Genomic DNA, 8,191 nt, shown 5'->3' on the forward strand with positions numbered 1-8,191 from the left:
CTACAGGCGCCTGGCAGAGGGGTGGGAAGTAGGTCTGGGAGGAAAGGCCGGCGCGGGCGGGACCTAGGAATAAGACGGGCGCTGATTGGCTGGGGCTCATGTATGCCTCTTGAGGATTGGCTAGTGTCTGCTCAGAAGGCCTCGCGTGGCAGCACCAAAACTGTGGCCTTTCCCTGGCGCCCTAAAGGAACTTGACCCCGCCGGCCTTGGGACTGCCAGCGCTGGCGGGTGGGGGTGTGCGGAGGGGGACGGCGGGGTTGGGGAAGGCCGCGGTCGGGGACTCAAACCAACGGGGGATGGTGGAAATGTCCGCCTCGCGTCAGCTGTCGCCCAAGGAGAAATCCTGTTAGCCCCCACAGCCGGAGACTTAGCAGTTCACGATAAACCCTGGTGTAGAGACTGAACTTTGGGAACCTGGACGGATGCCTTGGTCACCACGCAACAGAAATCAAAGGCGTAGGCATCTGCCACCTGAGTTTCCTCCCCAACGCCCTACCAGTGGGGTCACTGAAAAGCTCAGGGCGCGGTCTGGCAGAGAGACAGCATCGCCCCTCCCACACCCAGATGATCGGGGCGGGGGTCACTCCCTGGGTCAGAAGGCGTCAAGGACTTCTTGGATCCTCGCTCTGCGGGTCCAGCCGCCGACCCGGGGCCCGCCAGTCGCCAGCTCACGCCACTCTGCCTGACGCCAGGCTGGCTCTATCCTTTTTGCCCCCCTTTAACTCCGCACGGAAGGGCTGTTTTTTAAAATGGTCGCGTGAAAAATGAGGGAGGAAAAGCAAGCAGCCAATAATCGATACTAGGGTAGCGAAAAAGAAACACCCTGCCTGGGAATGCCTAATACAGTAGGCGCCCGTTCAATGTTTGTTCGGGGAGGGCTGGGTGACTCAGAACAAACAACTCCAAGTCAGGAGGTAGCTGTGCGGCTCTGCCACGTGGTCAGTTATACAAGCCATTTAGTCTCTTTCATCTGTAAAACGACAGAGTTGGACTAAATGTCTTCTTTGGGACGGCCCATTCAGCTGAACTCATTCAGGAGCCTGCCTTGTGGAAGCCTAAAGACATCCAGCTGGTTCGTGAAGAGAATAACTAGCTCTGTTCTGTCTCTTTGCCCCTTATTCTAGGTGCCCTTCTTTGACAGGTAACAAAAACTAGTTTATAATGTAAACATTGAAGTGATTTTGAAAATAAGCTATGTATGATGACTTTTATATTCATGCACAAAAAAGCTAGCAATGGCAAGAAAAATAATGTAAATAAATGCACTGACCAAAGATCAAATATTTTATCAGTCTCTGGGCAAATTAATTGGCTTTTTAGAAGCCTCTATTTCCTCATTTGTAAAATAGGAGCAACAATGCAATTACCATTGTTAAAATGTAATTATATAGAGACATATTGCACTTAGCAGAGTGCCTGGAACACAATAACACTTCCTAAATGGTAGACGTTACTTTTTATAAATAAGTATTTCCTTAGCAGTGGAATTATTCTAGTTCCATTGCAATTATTCCATTCATTTTAACAATAGCCAGTGTCAGGCACTTGTAAACAATAGGGATCCAATTAGTGAACAAAACACTTACATAGACCCAGATAATCCCACACATAAGAATTGTTTGCAACTTGTCCAAAAACTGCAAATATTATTATGATAAATTGAAGATCCCAAAGAAGTGACACTTGAACTAAGATTGGAAGAATGAGTAGATAATAAAAAGATGAAGCAGGAAAAAAAGAACACTGCAAGCCAAGGGATGTGAGATTGCTCCCCATTTCCCTGGAAGATTAGATGTCTTCAAAGATACTGGTAATTTGCAGGATGGAATACTGCAATGATTAGGAAAATGAAATGAAAAATGCATTGGAGATGAGGTTAGTGAAGGAAGAGATCAAAATTAGCCATTAAAAAAAAAACTCTTTATGCTGACACGTAGAAGAAAGAAGGAGAACTATACTAGTAGCAATTATTATCTGTGTGGTGGGTTATTGGTGATTGTTAATTTCTATCATTTTGAATTTGTCATTTTTATTTGCAATAATTAAAGTTACTTCATTAAGTTAAAAAAAAATGGAAGTTTAGAAAAATAGTTGACTGGAATCTCCAAAGTAGGGTTAGGAAATTCCCTGGTGGTCCAGTGGTTAGGACTCCGTGTTTTCTCTGCCAAGGGACTGGTTTCAATTCCTAGTGAGAAAACTAAGAACCCAGATCCCATATGGTATGACCAAAAAAGAAACAATTTTTTAAAATTAAATTAGGCTTAAAGCAAGAAATCTAAAGATGGCTTTAGAAGATTACAGTGATTTAGAGGCAGAGAAGTAGGAAAATAGTCCATGCATCAGGAATGGAGCTTGAGATGAGACCAAGACAGAGCATTGCAGAGATGTTTAAACCACACCATTTCCAATAAACTCCATAAATGCGATTTTTCTCATGTTAATTGTTCTATCCTTCATAATCAGAATGTATTATGCTACCATTGAAGTTGTACAGACACAAGGAATACAGTACTGCCCCTACTTCAGCTGGTGACAGAAAAAAGAGTATCAGAATTTGTATGGTTGCAATGAACCATAACCCAGACCTGCTCAGGTTTTGTAAGAGTGGTTATCGCTACCGGAAGATCAGCAATGCAGCTGGCCTACAGATGATGAGAACTTTTTTGTTTGACCTGATTTTCTTTTACTCCAAACTGCCTTCCAGGTAAGAACGCTTGGCTGGAAGCAGCTTTCTGACACCCACCTCGGCTTTGCCACTGGGAAAGACAGCACTGAGCCCTCTGCCTCAAGCACAAAAATCTCAGGGCCCCTGACGTACCCTGATATTGTCTCAGATTAGGTGAACCGTAAGGGCATCATGACTGACAGCTTTTATTAGAATTCTATAGTGGCTCAGTGGTAAAGAATCCACCTGCCAATGCAGGACACATGGGTTCAGTCCCTGAATCTGGAAGATCCCCTGGAGAAGCAAATGACAATCCACTCCAGTATTCCTGCCTGGGAAGTTCCGCGGACAGAGGAAACTGGGCTGGCTACAGTCCATGAAGTCACAAAGAGCCAGACATGACTTAGCAACTAAACAACAAATAATTGAAGCAGAATGACAAGTAATTTCCCAAAAGAAGACAGGGTACAGTGGCAGATAAAATTAGATAACTCTTCATTGGAAGGACTGATGTTGAAGCTGAAACCCCAATACTTTGGCCACCTGATACGAAGAGCTGACTCATTTGAAAAGACCCTGATGCTGGGAAGGATTGAGGACAGGAGGAGAAGGGGACGACAGAGGATGAGATGGTTGGATGTCATCACCGACTCAACCGACATGAGGTTGAGTAAACTCCGGGAGTTGGTGATGGACAGAGAGGCCTGGCGTGCTGCGGTTCATGGGGTCGCATTCGGACACGATGGAGCGAATGAACTGAACTGAGGGTGTTTCTATACTATTAGATCCAGGGGTTATGGACTCTGCTGCGTCCTCCCAATGGGAAAATTATCCTTCTAATTCTCACTTAGAGGAGGCAACCTCCTCACAAATCTGTGATGCCTTCCCTGATGCCCTTTCCCAACAGTTATCCTCTCTTCTCTACTAGTTTTATAGCTTATTCATATTACTGTGTCACACTGGGTTGTTTTTAGATTTATTAGTTTTATATGTGGGTGCAGTACAAGCAAAGGTCCTGAAGGCAAACTGTCTGAATATAAAAATGTACTTCTCTTATTACCAGCTTTGAGACCTAAGGCAAATTATACAACCACTCTAGGCCTCAGTTTCCTCACCTCTGACGGGCTTAGCAGTACCTCCTTCATAAAGGCCTTATGAAGTTTAATGACTTCATATATATCTCAGTACTGCTATTAGTGGGCCTAACAAACGTTGATATCCCTGAAACCTTCTGGATGAATATATTTGCATGAGCGAGTTTGAGAGGTGGGATTGGGAGACCCAAGAAATGACCCACAAGATGGCAGTGTTTGAATATAACTTTAGAAATATAAAAGCTTGACAGCAGAGTCCACCAATAAACCCAAAAATTCAAGGCAAATACTGGAGAAATTCAAGACCATTTCACAGCCTACATGAGGCAACAAAAATTGTGAGAAATCAAATCTATGGATTTGTCAAGCTTAGCATTCTTTTATAATCAGGACAAACTCTATTCCCCCTTTACTACGAGAATTTGTAGTGCTCGTTTCTCAGCCCACCTTAACTTAGATTTGCTTGTGTTCCTTCTTTGCCTAACTATGTGATTAAATCAGATTATCACCACTGTTTCTTTAAGAAGAGGGAGTGGGAGAAGGAGGAAGAGGGAGTGGGAGGAAGAGGAAGAGGAGGAGAGGGGATTGGGGAGGAGGAGAAGAAAAACAGGTTGGATTTAAAATGCAGGCTGGGCACATACTGCATGCCACAAATCTCTAGACCTGGCAGGAAAAGCATCTTTAAAATTGAATTTTAAAATTCACAAGTGAGTGCGTTGGAAAATAAGAACGTTGGCTCTTGATGGTCCAGAACTTAGGAGGATTCTCTGAAAGATGGATAGGAGGCTGGATTGGACAGTAGAAAGTAGTAACAGCCCCAAAACAACAAGACAGGACTGCTACAAAAGACAACAGCAGTGCCGAAAGTGTTCCACATCCAGGGTGGCTGTCAGGAGCAGAAAGAAATTCATACTAAGCCGAAAAGTGATTAACTGGACTATCACAGCAGGAGCAGATAAGCTAACTGAATCTTCCTTAGCCTCCCTCTTCAATGAGCACAGCTGGGATATTTGCCTCCAGGTAGAATATAGGGCCCTCAGTTTAAAAGAGAGGACAGTGGCCATGCAGAAGGTGAAACCTGGAGTAATCAGGAAACTTATACCTCAACACTACCTACTAGCTCTTCCTGTTCAGCAACATGACCCATCCTTTCCTCATACCCCTAAAGCAAGACAGGTATTCAGGTGTGGCTACAGGTCTTATTCCTCTCCACAACAGGCAGCGCTTCCTGCACAAACAATATTGTTCTAATCTCTTTTGTGCACAGATGAGCACAAAACTAAGAATCATCAAATATTAAAGGAAAACTAACATTGTGAGAAATATACATTTACAGATTGAAAGAAGCTCAGCAGAACCTAGGCAGAATAAATTCAAAGATAGCTATACCCAGAAACATCATAGTCCAATAGCTGAAAACCAAAGATGAAGAGAAAGCACTCCAAGAAAGATGTAGTATTATATAAAAGGAAGAATGACTTGAATCACCGTGGATTTCACACCATAAACCATGAAGATGATGTGTGTGTGTCCTAAGTCGCTTCAGTTGTGTTCCACTCTTTGTGACCCTATGGACTATAGCCCGACCAGCTCCTCTGTCCATGGAATTTCCCAGGCGGGTTACCATTCCCTTCTCCAGGAGATCTTTCCGACCCAGGGATCGAACCAGCATCTCTCCTGTCTCCTGCATCGGCAGGCAGCTTCTTTACCACAGCGCCACCTATGACAATGACAGTAGGTCAGTATCTTTAAAGAGCAGAAGAAAGAAAACTGTTAACCCGGACATTGTCCCTCAATAATGAAGGCAGATGAAGATATTTTTAGAGAAACAAAAAGTAAGAGAAGTAACTGTAAGAAGTAAAAGTAAGAGAAGAACTGGCCCACAAGAGATGCTAAAGATCTTCAATGGGAATGCTGCCAATTGGAAACAAAATTTTAGGAAGGAAGGAAGAACATGAAAAACAGAAAATGTTCAAGGAAATATAGTCAACTCTCAGTTTTCACAGCTTTCGTATTTGTGAATTCACCAATGGGCTAAAATTTATGTGTAACCCCTAAATCAGTACTCAGAGCTTTCCCGGTCATTCAGGGATACACACATTCAGGGATTCAGGGCAGCGGAAGCTCTGAGTCACCTATTGCAGGTGTTCTCAGCACGTTCCAGATGGGATCAGACGAGACAAAGCTCTGCCTTCCTGTTTTAACTCTCAGGATGCAAACAGGTGTCTTTATATATTGCCATGTTGTTTGCATTCTTGTGCTTTTTATGGATGATTTTGCTCTTTAAAGTGCTCCGCGCCCCCCAAATGGAGTGCTGAAGTGTTCCTAAGCCCAAGAAGTCTGTAAAGATGCTTTGAGCAGAAAATACATGTGTTAGATCAGCTTTGTTCAAGAATGAGTTATCATGGCCATCAGTTTAATGTTAAAAAAAAAAGCAGTTCAATCTTGGTTATCATTTCCTTTGCTATGCAAAAACTTTTAAGTTTCATTAGATCCCATTGTTTATTTTTGTTTTTATTTCCATTACTCCAGGAGGTGTCAAAGAAGCTCTTGCAGTGATTTATGTCAAATAGTGTACTGCCTATGTTTTCTTCTGAGAGCTTTGTAGTTTGGGGCCTTAAATTTAAGTCTTTAATCTATTTTGTGTTTATTTTTGGGTATGGTCTTAGGAAACTGGATACAGTTTTCCCAGTACCACTTATTGAAGAGGCTGTCTTCTCTCCATTGTATATTCTTGCCTCCTTTGTCAAAGATACAGTGCCCATAGTTTTTGGGTTTATCGCTGGACTTTATATCTTGTTCGATTGGTCTGTATTTCTGTTTTCGTGTCTTGGTGTCTTGATATTGTCTTGATGACTGTAGCTTTGTTGTATAGTCTTAAGTCAGAAAGGTTGATTCTTCCAGCTCCATTTTTCTTTGTCAAGATTACATTGGCTATTCAGGGCTTTTTTTTATTTGTTTCCATACAAATTGTGATTTTGTTGTTGTCGTTGTTCTAGTTCCATGAAAAATACCATTGGTAGTTTGATAGGGATTGCACTGAATCTGTAGATTGCTTTGGGTAGTATAGTCATTTTCACAATATTGATTCTTCCGAATGGGAGAAAATAATTGCAAATGAAACAACTGACAAAGGATTAATCTCCAAAACATATAAATAGCTCAAATGGTTCAATATCAGAAAAACAAACATCCCAATTTAAAAATGGGCAGAAGACCTAAACAGATATTTCTCCAAAGAAGACATATAGATGGCCAATAAGCAGATAAAAAGATGCTCAATATCACTAATTATTAGAGAAATGCAAATCAAAACTACAATGAGGTATCACCTCACACCAGTCAGAATGGCCATCATCACAAAATTTACAAACAATAAATGCTGAAGAGGATGTGGAGAAAAGAGAACTCTCTTGCACTGTTGATAGGAATGTAAATTGATACAGCAACTATGGAGAACAGTATGGAGATCCCTTAAAAAACTAGTTATAAAACTATAACATGACCCAGAAATCCCACTACTGGGCGTATACCCTGAGAAAACTATAATTGAAAAAGACACATGGACCCCCAATGTTCATAGCAGCACTATTTACGATAGCTAGGACGTGGCAGCAACCTAGATGTCCATCAACAGATGAATGGATATAGATGTGTGGAACATATATGCTGTTGCTGTTGCTGCTAAGTCGCTTCAGTCGTGTCCGACTCTGTGCGACCCCATAGACGGCAGCCCACTAGGCTCCTCTGTCCCTGGGATTCTCCAGGCAAGAATACTGGAGTGGATTGCCATTTCCTTCTCCAATGCATGAAAGTGAAAAGTGAAAGTGAAGTCGCTCAGTCATGCCGGACTCTTAGCAACCCCATGGACTGCAGCCTACCAGGCTTCTCCGTCCATGGGATTTTCCAGGCAAGAGTACTGGAGTGGGGTGCCATTGCCTTCTCTGTGGAACATATATACTGAGCAGAATATTACTCAGCTCATATAAAAAAGGAATCTGCTTCTAATGCAAGAGATCTCGGTTTGATCACGGGTTGGAAAGATCCCCTGGAGAAGGAAATGGCAACCCACTCCAGTATTCTTGCCTGGAGAATCCCATGGACAGAGGAGACCGGTGGGCTACAGTCCATGGGGTGGCAAAAGAGTCAGATACAACTCAGTAACTAAACAGAACAACAAAAATAAAAATACAACATATCATTTGTATGATGCAGCTAAAGTAGTGCTCATATACAGAAATTTATAGCTTTTAATACTTATGTTAGTAAAGAAGAGTGACCAAAAATCAAGCACCTAGAGAACAGACTTCTGGACAGAGCAGGGGAAGGAGAGGGTGGGACAAATTGAGAGAGTAGCATTGAAACATATGCATTTCCATGTGTGAAACAGATAGCTAGTGGGAAGTTGTCGTATAACCCAGGGAGCTCAAGC

Source organism: Bison bison, unplaced genomic scaffold (assembly GCF_000754665.1).
Source record: "Bison bison bison isolate TAMUID 2011002044 unplaced genomic scaffold, Bison_UMD1.0 scf7180017864473, whole genome shotgun sequence".
In the NCBI taxonomy this organism is placed as follows: Eukaryota; Metazoa; Chordata; class Mammalia; order Artiodactyla; family Bovidae; genus Bison; species Bison bison.